Below are 19,352 nucleotides of genomic sequence, written 5' to 3'. Positions count from 1 at the left end.
AGGCAGAATTTTGCGGCTACAACAACAACTAATACCCAAGCTCAATTTTATGAATATATCTGGTTAAATTAAAATGTTTTCCATATAAGCATTTAAATCGGCGGTTTCTACTGATAACCAGCTTCTTGGAGAGAAACGGACACTTGCAAAATTTCTGATCAATATCTCAAAAACTACATTTATAGTATATACAGACGGGCATAGCTAAATCGGCTCAGCTCGACCATTTAAATACATATATTGTCTATTGACAAAATACGAAAAGACTTTTTCTACTACCCAATATATTTTAGAGCGTATCCGACGTTTCTTTCGAGCTTAGTGACAAATTTAAAATACCTTGTTTTGGATATACAAAGAGAAAAGTTAACAAGACAAAGCGAAGCCATCAAACCCATCAATTTGATTAAGAAAGCAAGGTAAAGAAATATTTCATGACATCTCTGAAAATTCTGCGTTGAAGTCTTAATATTATATGGGAAAGGCAAAAAGGTGCTAATCCATACCGAATATTTCTCATACGTATGTACAATCTTACTCAAACTGCTTTTGAAGCTCCACAAATATCTGCTCAGTAATCGCTGAGAGCGAATGAAACACTCCTAATGTAACTGCATACTCTTTCTCCCATATTTATATATCTACATAGACAATCTGAGCAGAAGAAGCTACTACAGTAGTTTTTATGGCGGTAAATATTTACTTTAATTGCAGATATTTTCCTTAATCTTTCCCTCGACTTTGGAACGAAAATAAAAAAAATTTTGTATAAAATCTAGCGCCCACTCGAAAACTGTTTTCTCTTTTTAACAAATGACCACACAGGAGTAATTCTACTATACAACAATTGAAACTAAAATGTGAACAAAGGAAAGTGGTCTCCATTGAAAAATATTCACATAACTTAATATTTACACACTCTCTCTCTCAACAAATTCAAATCTAAGTTAACAATAAAAAGTATTTCCATATTTACATATGCTTTTATGAAAAGAAAAGATACAGAGCTCAATAGTACACACCCAGTTTTCCTCATAATCCTTTTCATCAATTTTTTTCCAATTAACCCACTTCCTCTTTACTCATGCAAAACGAATATGTACTTATCATTGTTATCGCCATCTACTACAGCTCAATGCATAGCGTGATAAAGCAAACGAACCTCTATGGAACAATTTTTACCGCTTCGAAGCCAGTTTCAAATAGCTTATCAATACATTCGAATCATTCATTAATTCTAACAATGTTCGCTCTGATGTAGTTCCTTTGAATTTCGAAACAATTGCTATGCCATACCCATATAACTAATGGGATTTCGTAACGAATCAGACGCTTATGAGTACCGGTACATGTACGTAATATCAAAGATTCTTATAACTTATCATAAGATAATGTCGTCTTCATTAGCATTTCTCGGCGGTACATTAACATGACAATCGACAAATGCTTGTGTATTTGTATTTGTGTTTGTTTGTTGGGGTCTTAATTACTAAATTTATAACAAATAGAAGAATATTAGAATTTCGACATTTCTTTAGAAAGGTGAAAGACACTTTAATCGTGCGAAAGCGGGAGGGAAAGAGCGGCACGTTATAAAGGTGTACGACTGAATGAAGAGCGCCGTAGCAAATTGTTATAGTTCGGCTGTTGTAGTGTCAAGTATTCGAAAGGAATCGCAGTTTATGAGTCTATATATATACATATATATGTATATTTCTGTATATTTGTACGAGTATGTATTTAGAATTCTACATATAAGTTTGAGCGTGCGCTCCAAATGCCTTCCCGTGGCTTCCTGTTTCTCATCGGCCGACGTGACATGTTTGGCGAACTAGGTAGGGTTATGACATTCTGCTTTTATATGGATGTTGAGAGATGATCACGTTTATTTACGTAAATATGACAGCTAAGTATGACAAGTAGCTGTTGCCTAAACAAGTTGTCTATATGTCTTAATATGTGTACATATTTGCGATTATTTATGATCAAGTTTATATGATTTTACGTCAGCAGCAAGGAAGGTCGCTTAGCAGAAAGCAATATGCTCTCGCAAATTCGATTTATCACTTCAATCGTGAGGAATAAAACAATAGGGTATGCTTGGATAAGAATCGTTCTTTTCGAAACCAAGGTATGTAAGCATACAGTGTTGGGCATTTACATTGTTACAGCTCATCAAAATTATTTCTTTTACTCTAAAGGACGGGTTAATACTTATTAGAATATTGTTCATACTTATAATGAAATGGTTAAGTTCTTCAACTGATCCAGAATTATATAATTTGGCTTAAACAATTAATATTTGACGGCAGAAATTTTTTTAATTATTAATTTTTTATTCCGAAAATATTGGTATACATATGTGAGCCATATACACAATAAATGTTTTCGTAGTTTTGGCTAAAATTCAGTAAGAATATTTTATTCAGTAATGAAATTGCTCGATTTTCCTCATTTACAATAACTACTTTATCTAGAGAAACCTGAATTTGATAAAAACTATAAAAGTAAGCTATTGACTAAGATGTTAGAACTTTTCGATTTTATTTGCCTCTTATGAACTCCACCAAATATATTGCTCATAAATGTCAAATACATGTGTTTTCTTTGACATCCGGTTTGACAGCTTTACTCCAAAAACCATTTAAACAACTAATATTTTGATTTTATAAATTCTATTGGACTTAGTATTTAAGTAAAATGAGGGGCATTAGGTCACCACGATTTCGTCTTATGAAGCTCAACCATATAATTCTTATAATAGTTAAGCATAGTATGTTTTACTTTGACACCTAGTTTCACAAGTTTAGATAAATGTCAAACAAATTTCTTTTCTCTAACAGCTGATTTCACAGCTTTACTCCCAGAACAAATAAAAAGGCTAATATTTTGGCTTCATGAATCAATCATACAGATAGGAATTATTATTTAAATAAAATTGCAGGCATAAGGTCATTACGATTTCATCTTATAAAGTTCTTCCAATATAATTTTCATAAATGTTAAACACAAGATTTTACTTTGACAGCTGGTTTGACAGATTTAGAAAAATATCAAAAATGTCAAAGTATGAGTTTTTTTTACAATCAATGTCAAAAGATGTGTTTTCTCTGACAGCTGGTTTGACAAATTTACCACAAGGAAACTTTATACTTTTAAGATAGTCCATACTTGATCGTCTTTGGCTTTATTTGTAGTATTCCGATCAAAATAATTCTTCGATTCGCGAAATCGCGATTGAAATTTGCAAGCAAACTGATTTTTCCTCAGAAGCTTTAGTATATAGAATACACATATATATATATATGTATATATTAATATACAACTATTTTTATTTAAATTGGCAACAAATAATTTCGTTGCAGCATACATATATTCTGTTATCATTGTCACATTCCAGTTACTGTATCCTAATCTCTTCGCCCGCCACTATATAAGTAGTCATGCAAATATTTGTGAAATCTGTTTGTATGTAAATGCTGTTCTTTATGGATTGCTTGTGAAGAGAATTTGAGCGGATGAGATAATTTATATGATAATTTGCAAGTATCAACAAGAGACATATGGCCGCACGATTGGAAAGGTTTCGAACACCTGACAAGATGTGATTGAATCACCACAGATATGGCTAATTGACATATCGATATGAATACGATATATGTATGTATGCAAATATTTTTATATTTAGTGTATGATAACATTATTTTTATATTATTTATATACACTGACACATTTTTGATATGATTTTTAATGATTGCTTTTTTCTTATGAGCAAACAAAGCTTTATAAAATTATGCATAAAAATAAAATGTAAAATTTTTTAAAATTAATTAAAATAAAATATTTTTCATAACATATGCTCTTATCTTTTTCTATTTTTAGTAATTGTTTTTTTATAAAAAGATTAAAATAAATTGCTTTTCAGTCAGTTTTATATTAAAATTTGTCAATTTATACAAAAAATGTCTTTAGTGACATTTAAATAAACTTTTGATTGAACTTTCACAGCTTCATTACAAACGTTTGGAAAGCGATTTACCGCTATACAAAAACAAAAAAAAACGTAAAAAGCGCGCAACAAAGCGTAAATACGCACGCATGCGCACGAAAGTTTCAAAGCATATGACTTTGAAAAGAAATGAAATTTCAGCCGACACACAATAATGGAAATGACAAAATATTAAAATTGAAGGAAAGTGAAAAAAATAACGGACGATATGTGCATAGAAGTAAACAAAAGCAATGAAAATTATTTTAAATGTGAGATAAATGCAGGAAAGTAACAATTTGAATAAATTTAAGTAAAGATAAGGCTTTTATTTATTGACTATAGATTGAATGGAAAGGTATGTATTGGGTTGAAACTATATATACATACATAGGTTAGTATACTATATGTGCATATATGTATATATTATATTACTTAAAGCGCTTGTGACACCTAGTGAATCGCCTATTAAGTGACTTTAATCAATAAAAATGTATTTACAATATTTCATATTAGCTCCTTCACACACTCGAACTAAACAAATATATAAATTATTATAAATATATAATTTAATCTATTTTAGAAATTAATATTCACCTCAAGTTCAATATAGTTTATACATACACACACACATACATACTTCTATATATTTATTAACTTATTTACGCCAAGCAATTAGTTCTGCCAGCTGCCATAGAAATCGCCGCCATGATTAAGTGACTTTTTGCTGCCAATAATATATTAGAATTACAATAATAACAATAATTACATATGTGTTTTACAAGTTCAAGCACGGCTCAAGGTTACGAAGCGTAACTTAAGCAATTTTATTTTACACTGCAGGCATTTCTAACTTAGCAAGTAAGTCTATAAAGCACGAAGTCAAATTTTTGTGTAAGCAATGGAAAAAATATAATAATTTACAGTATAAATTATATGACCCCCTGAGGACCTAAACTTGAGCCTTCAAAGTGTCAGGTGTTAAGTTAATCACTTGTGCTGTCAAGTATGTAGTAAAGTGCACATGTTTATGAAGAATATTTTTTCAAAACATCTTATAAAGTACTATATTATACGTTGCAATAAAATAATTTGTATATATTTTAGTAAAGGGTGGTTTTTTAGAGTTATGGAAATTTAATTTCTGTCTAAATAACGAAAAAAAATTAAATGCCTAATAATTTGGCTTTATGAGTTCCATAATTTAATAAGATTTGTGATTACTTAAATAAAATTACGAACACATGGCGACTTCGTCTTATAAATGCTCATAAATGTCAAGGGCATGCGATTTCTTTCACACCTGTTTTGACAGCTTACGCCGAGAACCAGTAAAGAAGCTAATGTTTTGTCATAGGGACTTATTGTTTAAATGAAGTTATGATCATAAGGTCACCAATATACTTTTCATACAAAAAACAAAAAAAAAAGGAACATGTTTGTTACTTTGGCGGCTGTCAAAGGTATTATTTTTAAAATGTCACCCTATACATGATCAGTCTGAACTAAATCACGGTCCTTTATTAAAGTGTTGACGCTTTATTGCTCAGATTACTATTCTTCTTCTTTATTGGCGTACACACCGGTTATAGCAAACAGGACACGACAGTCGCGAATAAGCCGTTTTTCTTCTTTTCATTGGGGTGTATTTTACGTGGCGGGTCCGAAACCCAAAGCACAACCCTGGGATTGGTTGATTCGCCTTCAAAAGGACGTTCGTCTAAGAGGATACTTGGTCTCGGAAATCGTGAGATGCTTGCGCCTTATGTCAAAGAATCGTTTCGTCTAAGTGATGTCGGAACACATTCCTCACTTGGTGAACTTTTATATATGCCCATCCTCTGATCCTTTCTTCCTTCAGATTACTCTAACTGTCATCAATTAGTTTTCGTCCACCTAATATTTTTTTCATAGAGTTATCTGCGCTGAGCTTGCCACTCGTTTTAGCCGACTTCAATCAATGATATTTTATACCATAATATATTAAGCTTATCACGATGCTTATAACACCCTACAAACTGCATTAAAATTATCAGCTTGACGAGCTGAGTCGATTTAGCTTTGTTTGTCTGTCCGTCTGTCTGTATGCACGCGAATTAGTCCCTCAGATTTTGAGATATGGATCTCAAATTTAGCACACGCCATTTTTTCCCAAGAAGCTGCTCGTTTATCGGACCACTATAACGTATAGCTGCCATACAAACTGAACACTCGGCGTCAAGTACTTGTATTGAAAACTTTTTCAATTGAAAAAATATCTTCCCGAAATTTGGTATGGGTTATTTCCTAAGGTAATGATGCAATATCCAAAAAAATTAATCAGATCGGATCAGCAAAGCTGACATATAACGAGGTTTTAGCGCTACGAAAGAAAAATAAAACGGTTTGGGACATGAATGAAATTCTTTATTCTTTGAAAGTCCATCCGATACCATTATGTATGGAACTCGATGTCTTTTGCGTGGCCACCACGGGCATGCTTGCAGAAGTCCAAACGCTGAACCCAATTTTTGACAGTTTTCAAGCATAAATCGGCCGATACTGCTGCAATTTCACGTTCGATATTCGTACGAAGTTTATCAATTGCGCTGGCTTTTTGGCATAGACTATGGATTTGACGTAGCCTCACAGGAAATAGTCTAACGGCGTCAAATGACCGAGGCGGCCAATTGACTGCGCCATTTCGTGAGACAGCACGTTCAAAACCCACTTGATTTTCAATAAACCGATTATGGCATTCGCTGGTTGCTTGTGGCGCCGTCCTGTTGGACTCATTGGAGTCCATATCATCGAATTCGGGCCGAAAATATCGGTTATCATTGACGGATAACGATTTTTCACTAATGCCTGGTCCTTCATCACGGAAAAAGTTTCATCGCTGAAATGATTTTTTCGATGCAAAACCCATGGAGTACGTGTGGAGTGCTGCCTGACCAATAACGCATATTTTCTTTATTAACGAAGTCCTTCAGCCAGAAATGAGTTTCATCGCTGAAGATGATTTTTCGATGAAAATCCTGATCATTTTCAGGTTGTCGCTCAGCCCAACTCAGGAACACACGAAAATTCTAGTCATCAAGCGGCCTTTAGTTCTTACGTCAATTTGTTCTTGTTTCGCAGCAACGTGATTTGGGTCTTCCTTTCTTGACACTATGAGAACTTCTTTGTCTCACTGGCACGGGAACATCTTGTACTGTGCCTGTGGATTCAAATTTTTCCACTAGACGCTAATTTGTTGATCTGACAGGACGATTATGACGACCATAAATTTGACGTAGCGCTCTTAAAGTAGAGGCCACTGACTCCGAATTTCGGTAGTAAATTTTAATAATTTTGATTCATTGTTGGATCGTATATTTTTCCATTATGAAACGGCAAACTTTACTGAAGAGAAATGTCAAAAAAAAACGTTCTATTTGTGTAGTGTCTCTATTGAAAAACCTGTTAAAATGAACGACCATTATCAAGTTTTTGAATGGACATTTTTTTAATTTGTCCGATGAAACCGAACTGTGCTGATTCTGTCCTCACCATCTTCGGTCGATACTTTTAAAGTATGTACTATTTCCGACAATGGGAGTATCTTACGTAAATATAAAACGATTACCCTAATAATAATACATATACTTATGTGCTTATTTTGCTTAATGGATTTTTGGTCAAATCACACATAATTGCTAAAATAAAAACAAAATATATATGTATGTTATTAGTCTGCCCATCAGAATGTTGTAAGGTAAAACTAATTAATTACAAAGCTAAGTTTACAACAGTTTATGTACGCAACAACAATAACTTAACATAGAGCTTAGTAAAAATAATAAATTAACCATAATTATAAGCTATAAAAAATTTATTGAAAAAATTTCAACAGTCGAAAGTTTATTGTGTCACAATTTACCTCTAATACCTATGTACTTGTTTTTATTGTTGTCAACATTTTTTATGACTATCACATGGACTATAGGTACAATTACGATAAATCAAGTACAAATGTACGAGCGGCAATTTGTACTTGTATATTTGTGTTTATGGACAGGCATCTGAGTTAATATTAATATGTACATAGATGTGTATATATGTATATGTACATATGCACATAAACTACAACAAAACACAGGCATTATATTAAATGCCGACAGACAGACAGATTTCTCATGGGCTTTTAAAACCAATAGCAATTAGAGCGCCACTTATGTTGTCAAATGCGCCCAAAAGCAGATATCTAGACACATATGTATATACATATGTACATACATATATAAAATATGCCGATAGACAATGCATAAGTGAAGTTGAAGCAGCATTTGCGCTTCGAACGCCTTAACGACCGACTGCCTACTTTTTTAGCTGCTCAACTAACAAAGCTACTAAATAACCGCTAGTCGACTACTGTCGATTCGACTCCATTAACTAGATATGTACGCGTGTGTATATGTATATTTATATGTAAAGTAACTGCATGTCTACGCCAAATGAATGACTTCTAGATATCACTCTGCCTGGGATTGTCTGCGCGCTTAGTCTGAGCTCAATTGCTTTTAGCTAACTTCAGCTTTGAGCGCTTGTATTTGTATGTATGCAACCTTTTGTTGTTGCTGCACTTTAGTACTTCAAAGTTTATTGTATCATAAGCTTTTTTTTATGTTTTGTTTTCCTAATCCTCAGCCATTATTTTCCGCTGCACTAATTATAGTTGTGCTTTGTATTAGCGACACAATTTATATTAGCAATGAACCGTTGCTACAGTGGGGACTGGATGTGACTTAATAATACTGAGTATATAGTGACGATTTTCAAGATTTAATAAGTTAAATAGAATTTTTAGGTTAGAAATCGCAAGCCGATGAGCTTCTAAGAGTGAGCACCCTTACCCCAATGTCATCCGATTGTAAACGAGACGGTTTTCCGATGTGCTCTTGCACTCCAGCGCTGGACCTATACTATATTGGCTCAGCAAGTGTTGGACAACAACCAAAGTTTTTGCGAAAAAGCGGAAACCGTAAGAGCCCCTCTCAATCCGTCCCGCCGAAATTATAAGGATTCACTGCCTAATAGGTTAACACGATGAGGAGAGAATACATATTTTGTCGTAAGCTCTTTGCAAAAGATTTATGGAAGAAGGCAGGTGTAATCGTCTTGTAACTTTCTCTTCTATTGGCCGGCTTTTGCCAGACTGAGATTGCCAAATTTCAGTAGACAAACTTTTGGCGAACCTGGTGAAGTAACTGGGATTAATATTAATAAATTTGTGAAGGCTCAAAACGTTTCGATCAACTATGAGGATCTGGTGATCCCCTTTTAAGAATTTGTGTGTGTAACACAAAGGACGAATATCTGTCCAAGTGGGGTCCAACGATTTTCGATCAGCTCTGTGTTCTAATCCAACCTAACCTAACTCATAAAATCCAGCATAGTAGCAAACATTTAAAACCATCGAACCACTCTGAAGGTAACCAATGATCTCAAAAAGTAAAGATAATGAAAGATCTAAAGTTGAGCTCCAGGAGAGATAGGTGTTAAAGGCTTCATATTATAATTTTTGGAATCAGAAACTCAAATTAAGATTACTTTGAAATACCAATGGTTGAATGGAGTTTTTTCATTAAAATTTATGCGACCTTCCTTTTTCTTTATTTGTTGTTGATTTTTTGAGAAATTTCGGTGGCAGGTAAATGAGGTCACAGATTTATCGGTTATTATAGAAATCAAAAAGCTATAAGTTCTAAGCTCACGATAGGAACAATTTAGTATTTGAATTAGAAAATACTTCAGTTTGACGATGAGCTCAAAAAATTATAAATTAAAAAAAAAAACATCAACTTTTTCACAAATTTTATTAAACAAATAAATATCAGATATTCTCTTAGACAAAATGTTGCCAAAGTTATTCTCTTTTTTATTCACAAACACAATTTTTAGGATTTTACAAAGAAAGCGTCGTTTGATATTAAAATGAGCATACAACTTGCTATACACACATATCGTCACCTGAAATGCAAAATAACGTAACATCACTTTACATAAGTTTACAGGCGAAGGAAAAATGATAAATGACTAAATTTGAGTTTTGATTATAAAATGGTTATATTTTGGATATATATTGGTTATATATTCGTTATATATTGGTTACATATAGGTTATATACTGGTTATATCTGACAGCTGAAGCTGAAAATTTTAGGCTACATATATGTAACAAGATGTAGTGAATCGTAAGCAATACCAAACTCAATTTCGATTTTTTTAAGATACGTTGTTTTGCATTTTAGTTGACGATATAGTAATTTATTTCATAAACTTCCTCAACGTTCGGAAGAACAGTTTTGGAATATTGATAAACAATGCTTTTGAGTGAGTAGTTCAAATGACAGAGTTACTACTGTACTGTTAAACACATAATGACAAGCAAGTAGAACAAAAGTCCCACCATTAACTATCGCAGCGAAACCAGTGCACGCGGTCACAACAATGGCATGCTGATGCTTTAATTTAACAAATCACAATAGAATTTCTCATTAATTACACTCATTTACGGAGAGTAGCATGCGCACATATCAGCAAATTACTTTTAAATTATTTAATTATTGGTTAAGCAACTCGAAACCATTAATTCGTAAATATGTATGATGCGCTCATTTATTTATCATATTCATATAAACTTATATGAATATATGTATATACATAAGCACATATATTACAATAATAGCAATCGCTTAAACATGCGCAGCTAGTAATTGTTATAGAAAATGCTGGAGCATAATTGAATTGAAAGCAAGCTGAGAGAAAACCACAGCTTAGCATAAATTGAACTTCTTCTATCGAATTTATTACAACGAAATGTTAACTTCTTTTATTAAATTGTTAATCAATTTAACCAGCGATATTTAATATTCAATTTCACAGACATATTATTATCAGCCGTTGCCCGTTTGCTATATTTGCGGCGTTTTAAGCTATCAAAATTTCGCTTGAGCATAGTAAACAAGCTTTTGATGCGCGCTTCATCAAGCGGCGGACACTTTTACTCTCAATTTTTATGTCAGCTAGACGGTGTAACAATCGCTTAGTTTACACATGAAAAAGAGAAGAAAGTAAAACGGCTGGAGAAAATTGAAAAATGTATGAAAAAGTAGAAAACAAAATTGAAAGTTTGACGCATTGAAGAATTAATGCAACTGCACTTCAATACAATAGCAACAAAAATATTTTTTTATGTTTTTAAGCATATTAATTCAGAGATTTTATAGACAATATGAAAGAAAAAAACAAAAGCCTGAAAAACTGTTAACATGTTATATACCCCAAGGACTTGGATCGTTCAGTTTGCATGGCAACTAAAGGATAATCCACTTCGAGGCTCCATACCCTTTTAAAGAAAGCACAGAAACACTTCAAATTTAATGAGGAATGTTTATTTTCATTCGAAGGAACAACCTTTGGTATTGACTTTTTGAAGATTGCCTCTTTTAAATCTTGCGCCTACATCTCAGAGTTGAGTCCAATTTTAAATCACTCATTCCAGCATTACACTTTAGATTTTACAGCGTTTGACCGGAAAGTAATACGGCTAAGTCGATTTAAAAAAAATTATTGAACCAATCGTTACAATTCTTTAAAAACTTTCAAAAGAGGCTCCTTCTGCGTCGATGTAAGCATTGATGGCGTCGCGGAAGGCATTCTTCGGAATAGCCGAGGTGCATGCTGCTTGGATCGGCCTTTTCAGGCAAGGAAACAAAAAAAGTCCTACATTTAGGCTTTAGGACGGCTACGGTAGGATTGGGATGCCGGTCTTGGTTAGGTAGCTGTTCACAAGAAAGGCAGTGAGAGCCGGAGCGTTGTCGTGGTGCAACTTCAAATCGACTGCGATGTCTTGTCGGACCCAATTTACCCTTCGTTTGAGTCTCTTGAGGACTTCCAGGAGAAAAAAAATCATGGTGGACGATGTCTTTGATGTCAAAAAAGACTGTGAACATCGTTTTCACTTTGGATTTGCTCATTCTTCCGGTCTTCATCAGCGACCACTTCCCGGCCCTCCAAAAAGGCCTCGTGCCACCGAAATAAACCACTTCGTGCTAAACGTCTCTGTCGCAAATTTATCGAGTTTTACACAGAATTTAATCACGCACCTCTTCTCTAACGAACGCTGCATTTTCGACTTGTATCATTTACAGAAAGACATGCGCGAAAATGCTCGTCGTTGACGGTTACGTTCTCACCAGCATAATTTTTCGAGAAATATGGACCTATGATTCCACCGGCCCACAAACCACACCAAGTCTTTGTTTTTTTGGTTGAAATGGCAGCGCCTGAATCTCTACAGGTTACTCTTCTTCTCATATGTGGCAATTTTACTTGTTCACATACCCATTGAACCAAAAATGGGTCTCATCGCTGAACAAAATTTGGCTCTAAAACGTCCGATCTTCTTGTAACTTTTCAAGAACCCATCGAGCGAAGCGATGTGGCTTTGGAAGGTCCAGCGGCTTCAGTTCTTGCACAAGCTGTATTTTGTACGCTTTCATTTTAAGATCTCGATGTAAAATGCGCCAAGTCATTCCATACGTCAGTCCGAGTTGCTGGGAACGTTGCCAAATCGACTCTCCACGGTCCTCGTGTACACTGCCAGCTACTTCTGATATATTTTCTTCAATGCGTGCTGGACGTGGTCTATTCCGTCGAATGTTATCCAATAACGAATGCTGGTTTTCAAGATGGGTGACACATTCTTCACAGAATAGTTTGTGAATATTTTTGTTTGATTGGATATCTGACGTTTTTGTGGCAAAATTTATACATATCATATCTTTAGATCTGGCCCCTAGCGACTATTTCCTATTCTCAGATCTCCAACGAATTCTCACTGGGACGAAATTTTCGTGGAATGAAGAGATTATCGCCGAAACTGAGACCTATTTTGAAGCAAAGGACTAATTGTACTTCAAAAACGCCATTGAAAGGTTAGAGAGTCGCTAAAATCAGTGTATCACCCTTGAAGGGAACTATGTGGTATACAAAAAAGAGTATTTGTTATTAATTTTAGTGTAGCAGGCCGGAGTTTTTGAACTGTTACACTTAGAGTCCAAAAAACTATTTTTAATTATAGAATGTTGGTTATTAAGTAGAATAGTGAAATATAAATTATTTTCCTTGTACAAACCGTTGTGTCTAAATATTTTAATTGCATGATCCCTAGGCGTATATTCTAGAGAGAAAATATTACTACTAAAATTAAAACTTGTCGTCTACTTCAGCACATATCTCTAACTGGGCACAGACAGTTTTTTAGTGATCACACAAATCCACCGCTTCTTGGCACTCAGTAGCAAATTGAAAAAGATTTTATATGTTTGTCAATCCAACTGCAGCTGACAGCATTAGCGGCAACAGCAACAGCAGTTAATCTTGGGCTTTTATCGCCACTGGCACATACCTACAAACATATGTATGTACATAAATAAGCCCCGCTCCAATAGGGTAAACCCTTCTAGTTACAAGACAGCCGCCTAGAGATGCGGCGCGTTTGAGACACAAGAGACGACAGTGGCAAAGTCGGCACTTCACACTCGAAATAAAAGAACATTAATCCTACTGACTGAGTGACTGAAGCACAATGAGATTAGCTGTGTGATAGATGCACATACATATTTATAAATTCAAGTGGTATATACAGGCGCAAACAATGCGCTTTGTTGTTATATCTAACCAAGTACATACATAGATATATTCGTACGTACATGTGTATGTGGTATATAAGCTCGATAGTTTCATTTATAAGTACGTCAATGGCTTTATAAGCCATCTGATATGTGTGTGTGTACTCTCTCATTTTTGCCGCTTTTGTATGGTGCATGCCGGGAATTTCAATTAATTTCCAGCACAAACCCTGTTTTGGAAAAACTCTACACAACAGCACTACTGGTCTACATACATTTATATTATACATTTTACATACATAGCATATGCCTTCGAAAGTTTGTATGCGAATATATACTATACATATACCTAATATGTACATATGTACAAGTATTCAAATGTACAAAAAAGGACCAACGCATGTCTTCACTTTTCCATTTCCCCTGCTCTTTGTCACCTTTCTTCGCGCCTCGCCTTTGTCATTGAAATGATTTGCCTTTGCCAATGGGAACAAATAGTTGATAATTAATATTAATTAACAATAAAGTGATCGAGTTGCAAGTCTATAGCTGACAGTGTATTGAGCGTGGAATAATGAAGTGTGGTAGTGCATTAAAATGCAATAATTTACATATCTATATATAGGTATACATATGTATGTATTTATGTTGCGTTAGTACACGAAAGTTTGAGTGAGGGATGTAAGTTGAGAGGGTCGCATATGTTAATGAGTTTTTACGCTAACTATTTTTTCAACTCTAAAATATATGCAAATTCATCTTATCAGTGTTAAAGCCAAGAATTAAAGAACTTCAATACATCATTTGTAGGGAAATTTAATGATGAAACATGATATTCACTTTTTCCAAATAAACAAGCTAACTCTGAAATCGAAGCTATATATTTCTGTTGCTCCTGGAAAAACAAAAACATCCACCATACTTTTCAAATCTGGGATCTCTGAACTATCATACTTATAATAAAATATGAGACTTTTTTAATTTTTGCACTGTAGACAACTCTAAATACATTTCTAACTTTGGCAATTTATTCCTTCTTTCAGACTTAATTATATATATTTTATAGGAATACCATTTTGTATCTTTACATCTTGGTACAAAATCCTTTTTTTCAGGAGGATCTTTACAGGCAACGGCGATCCTAGAAACATAAAAAAACCAGAAATAACCTTCACTTTTGTTTTCCATACAAGAACTTAAGTTGGATTGGCTGGTTGGTATGGCTATCAGCGGCTCCGACAAATGCAACTTCTTGATGAGAAAAGCATACTATGTGCAACAAAATTTTATGTCGATTTCTGAAGAACTGGGGAAAATCCGCATAAATGTATATATATAGACGGACATGGCTCAATCGACTCAGTGTATAAAAAACAGGATCTCAGTGTACATAAGACTTGTCAAAGTTGCGAAGGCACTCATGGTGTGCAATCAGCTAGCTATTAGATACTGGTGTTGCAAGCCAAGGATTATCAGATGGTTATACACCATGAACGTGTGACCGATTATCATATAGTGAGGAATACCTTGCGCTCTGAAAGCATCGCAGATTTCAGTAGTACTTCAACTATCGAAGCCGCAACGACACTTGATGATGTCTTGCTGGAACTCACATCGCTTCACCTAGTAATCGGTCAAGTGGCCAAACACACACTGCTCCAAATGACGGCAGAAGGGATTGGCAGAGATAAGGTAATCTCTTCCCAACGCATGAAGAACTTAAGTGTCGAAATACCATTGGCTCTTCTCCCTAGGCATAGCAATACCAAAAAGGTTAACTTCACCAGAAGGTTTAAAGTTATCCTCATCAGTAAGGCCGAATGGAACGTTTCCGCTCTTGAGCTACTGCTTAGGGACAGTATAATCAAGTGGTACACCGAAAGGCTCGAAAACGTCGGAGGGAATTGGCGCAGGGGTCGCAGGACCACGCATAAAACTCTGCATACCTGACGGTAGTTTTCCGAACATTTTCCTAGCAGAGGCCTTTCCTATAAATTTTTGTGTGCAGTTATCACAATAATATCGCTATACTAAGCGATAGTCAAGCGGTACTCAGAACGATTTCTGCGTACGAGATCAAATCAGTGTTGGTGCAGAAGTCTGAATAGTCTATCAGAACGTAACCAAGTACACCTTATTTGGGTCCAAGGACACAAAGGTTGATGAGCAGCATTCACCAACATGGTCACCACACCACACCATAAAGGAGCTGTTCCGCAATAATGAAGTAGTGGGTAGGGAGAAGCATTGGCAACAACTCTTAGGCTTGCGCGATGCCAAGTTTCTAATGGGTGGTTACAACCTTAAAAGGTTTAAATATGTAATCAATCAGGCTACTTGTCGCCTTCTATACTGGCCATTGTAAGCTCAAGAAGCACTTATTGAACATGAGCCTAGCTTCTTGTAGGAATTGGCAGTTCTGCCACTTGGAGTCTGAAACACCAGAACACCTGCTAATCGACTGCACAACAGTCTGTAGGCGCAGGATAAAGGCCCTTGGATCCATCTTTCCAAATAGGGATCACAACGCCTAAACAGCACTTGGTGGTATATTGGAATTTATCAATTTGCTGGGGATAGTTGAACGTTGTGACTAAGAAGAGGGCACAAAAGGCGCTATCTCGCGGTGCAATCCTCATTCACTTACCTAATCTAATATAATCTATGTATATAAGACTTGCTAGTAAAGCAAGATCAATAAATAAAGTATTGTTTTAGAGATAGGGATACGCACCATGTAACAATTACAATAATATTGAGGTTTGAAGTTCAATAAGAACCTAAAACAATATTTTTTCAAGTCGAACTAAAATGCTCATGCGGAAATGGGACTTGCTGAGTAATAAATGTTTGAACAAAAAAGCACATGCGGCCAACTTAATGCCTCCTGTGAGGATTGAACTCACGACCCCTGGTTTACAAGACCAGTGCTCTGCCACTGAGCTAAAGAGGCAACTAAAACACTTTTCGTGTATGTATGTATGCCGGAATTGTATGAAGATATCTTGTCAAATAAAAAACAAGATAGAAGAACATCTTAACAAAAAAGAGATTGCTGCAAATAAAGAACATGAAGACGCGCTGATAAATAATTTTTTGTTTCAACGAATTGATAAAAAGCATGGAGGAGATGTCATATTAGAAAGAGCGACTCGTATGTGTTGCAAAAATTATCTTCTCCAAATTAAATGAACGAAAGATGAAACCAGAAAACAAATTCTTTGAATTTTTCTTCCATTGTTTTTTATAAAATAAATTATTACTGGAGTCAATAAATAAAAGCTGAAACGAACATTCAAAATTGTGCTGAAAAAAACAATATTATTAAAATACTGTTCAACGCAAACCACAGACAGTCAACTTAAACGAAACAAAAACCGTAAATAATTAATAAAAATAAAAACTAATGAAAATTTAATAGAAAAAAATAAATAAAATATAATAATGATTGCATGTCACCAACTATTTACAACAATTCAAACATTTTTTGAAATAAAAAAAAAATATCAAAGCTCCACCAAACCACAACAATGCACAACGTGTCAACAAATAAATGCTTATATAAACAAATAATGCATTTCCATTCCAACAACTCACAACAACAAATTCGATGCACTCAAATTCACTTCACCGGAATTGGTTGACAAGCGCGTGGGATGTTCTCAGCGCTGTCATTTTCGTGCTATTAAAATTGTAGTGTTGTGTAAATGTCATTGCCAGCTGACCAACACCTGTTATAATGCTTGTTGCTGCTGTTGTTTTTGTTGTGCTGCGAAATGACGTAGACCATTCAAAATGCATTTGACTCAATTGCAGTGACGTTGCCAAGTGTTGACTGACCACAGCGAAATCAGTTGGAAAATTATGGCTTGTCGTTGGCGGTGGAAGAGGCGGCATTCGGCATAAAAACACACAAAACGAAAATACAATAAACATAAAGCATTCTCTAATAACTGTGCATGTGTAACATTGTTGTTATGTCTCTTATTTGCTTATATTTTATGCTTTATTATCACCATTCCCTGCAACGGTTTTCTTCAATTTCTTGCTTTCAGCGCCCACTCGCTTTTTCTACAGAGTCTACGCAAGTCTTTCGGCTGCGCTTGAGTGAAGATTTTCTTTTACTGTCTACCTGCAGGCAATTGGAGCAGAAAGTGTTTGTCGCTGTTTGGAATTCCATTGAATTTCTATTTTAGCTTTATATTTATGCATTTTTTTGAAGCCGAAACTATTTTACTGAAGGTTTACTGAAACCTTAGCCTTTCTGCATAAATTGCTGCAAATATATTTTTTCGAAATCAATACGTAATATTCTAAAAGGTATATGAAAAATATATCATTCAATTGCAAGCCAGTGACAAAACAATACTTGCTAAAATATTAATATACGTACATACATACGTGCCTAAATGAAAATACTATTTTGCCGAACTCAGCGAGGTTGCTTAAGAAATTAGAACAAGCTGCTTCAAGTAAACAAAAAATAAGAACTAGAGTATTTGCAATTAACCGAAGCTGAAAGCTATTCAAACAACAAGAACTAAAAACATCACTAGTGAAAATTGCCGTATTTTTACAAATTGTTCAAAGAGAGTCGAGAACACGTTGACGACGACCACGTCCAGGACAGCCTTCAACATCAACTGCTGATGAACATATCAATAAAGATTTGACTGGCATCATTGGCATATCGGAAGGATTAGTGAAAACCATTTTGAAAGATCATTTGGTCCTAAGAAAAGTGAAAACACGATTGGTTCCAAAATTTCTTCGAAAAACAGCGTCGCGTTAACGTCCGTAAAACAATGCTTTCCGGCTATCAGGATTTCATGAAATATATTATTACTGGGAATGAATCTTGGATTTATGCTTTCGGCCCGGAAACAGACGATCAACTGACCGAATATAGTGGCAAAGGTGAGCCGAAGCCGAAAAAACCACGTCAATCAATGTTATGTTGACACTTTTCTTCGATTATCGCTGTGTGGCGCATTCCAAATTCCTTCCGACCGGCCAAACAAGCAACAACGAATACTACAAATTGACCAAAAATTTTAGGTTTTTGTACTACGATAATGCACCATCGCATACTGCATTGATTCTTCGTGAATTTTTCGCCAAATTTTCAACTAATATCGTGCCACAACCGCCGTATTCGCCTTATTTAGCTTCGTGTGACTTCTGGCTATTGAGGAAACTCAAACGGTCGCTCCGAGGAAACTGTTTTGAGTAATTGAAGGCTATTCCAGGAATTGACTTTAACAACTGTTAAGAGGATTGGAGAAAACGTTGGTACAGGTGTATAGGAACCAAGGGGTATTACTTTGAGAGGTTCGACATAGATGTTGAAGAATACATTAAGAATTTCAAAATTATGAAGAAAGTGTTACTATTTTTTGCTCATAGCAGTATTTATTTTCAGTCCACGCTGTATTAGTCATAATGATTTTTATAAAAAAAATATGAAGGTATGAGTTTTTTCGACAAATTACAGAAGATTCCATTAGCAACACTTTCGTTTTTTGATAATGCAGAGATTAAGATATTTTTATCTAAAAAATATCCATAGTTTCATGAAAATTATACAGTTGAAATTTATATGACAATATTATTTGGAATATTCTTAACTTTTTGTACCCTCATAAGGGCAAGCTATTTTACCCAAGAGCTCGAGTATAATTGTAAATAATTGCATTTGACTTGTAATTC

General features: G+C 34.8%; 1 protein-coding gene and 1 non-coding gene across 2 annotated transcripts in view; one reads left to right on the top strand and one right to left on the bottom strand.

Moving 5' to 3' along the window:
- The window catches only part of LOC126756029 (uncharacterized), an 84,746-nt gene that overhangs the window by 1,891 nt on the left and 63,503 nt on the right, over positions 1-19,352 (top strand). The window lies entirely within an intron of this gene.
- Trnat-ugu (transfer RNA threonine (anticodon UGU)) lies at positions 16,525-16,596 on the bottom strand. The gene has a single exon. It is a non-coding gene; the product is annotated as a tRNA-Thr (tRNA).

Source organism: Bactrocera neohumeralis, chromosome 4 (genome assembly GCF_024586455.1).
Source record: "Bactrocera neohumeralis isolate Rockhampton chromosome 4, APGP_CSIRO_Bneo_wtdbg2-racon-allhic-juicebox.fasta_v2, whole genome shotgun sequence".
Lineage (NCBI taxonomy): Eukaryota > Metazoa > Arthropoda > Insecta > Diptera > Tephritidae > Bactrocera > Bactrocera neohumeralis.
The sequence above is the reverse complement of the archived record's forward strand: the minus strand, read 5'-3'. Positions and strand labels throughout refer to the sequence as shown.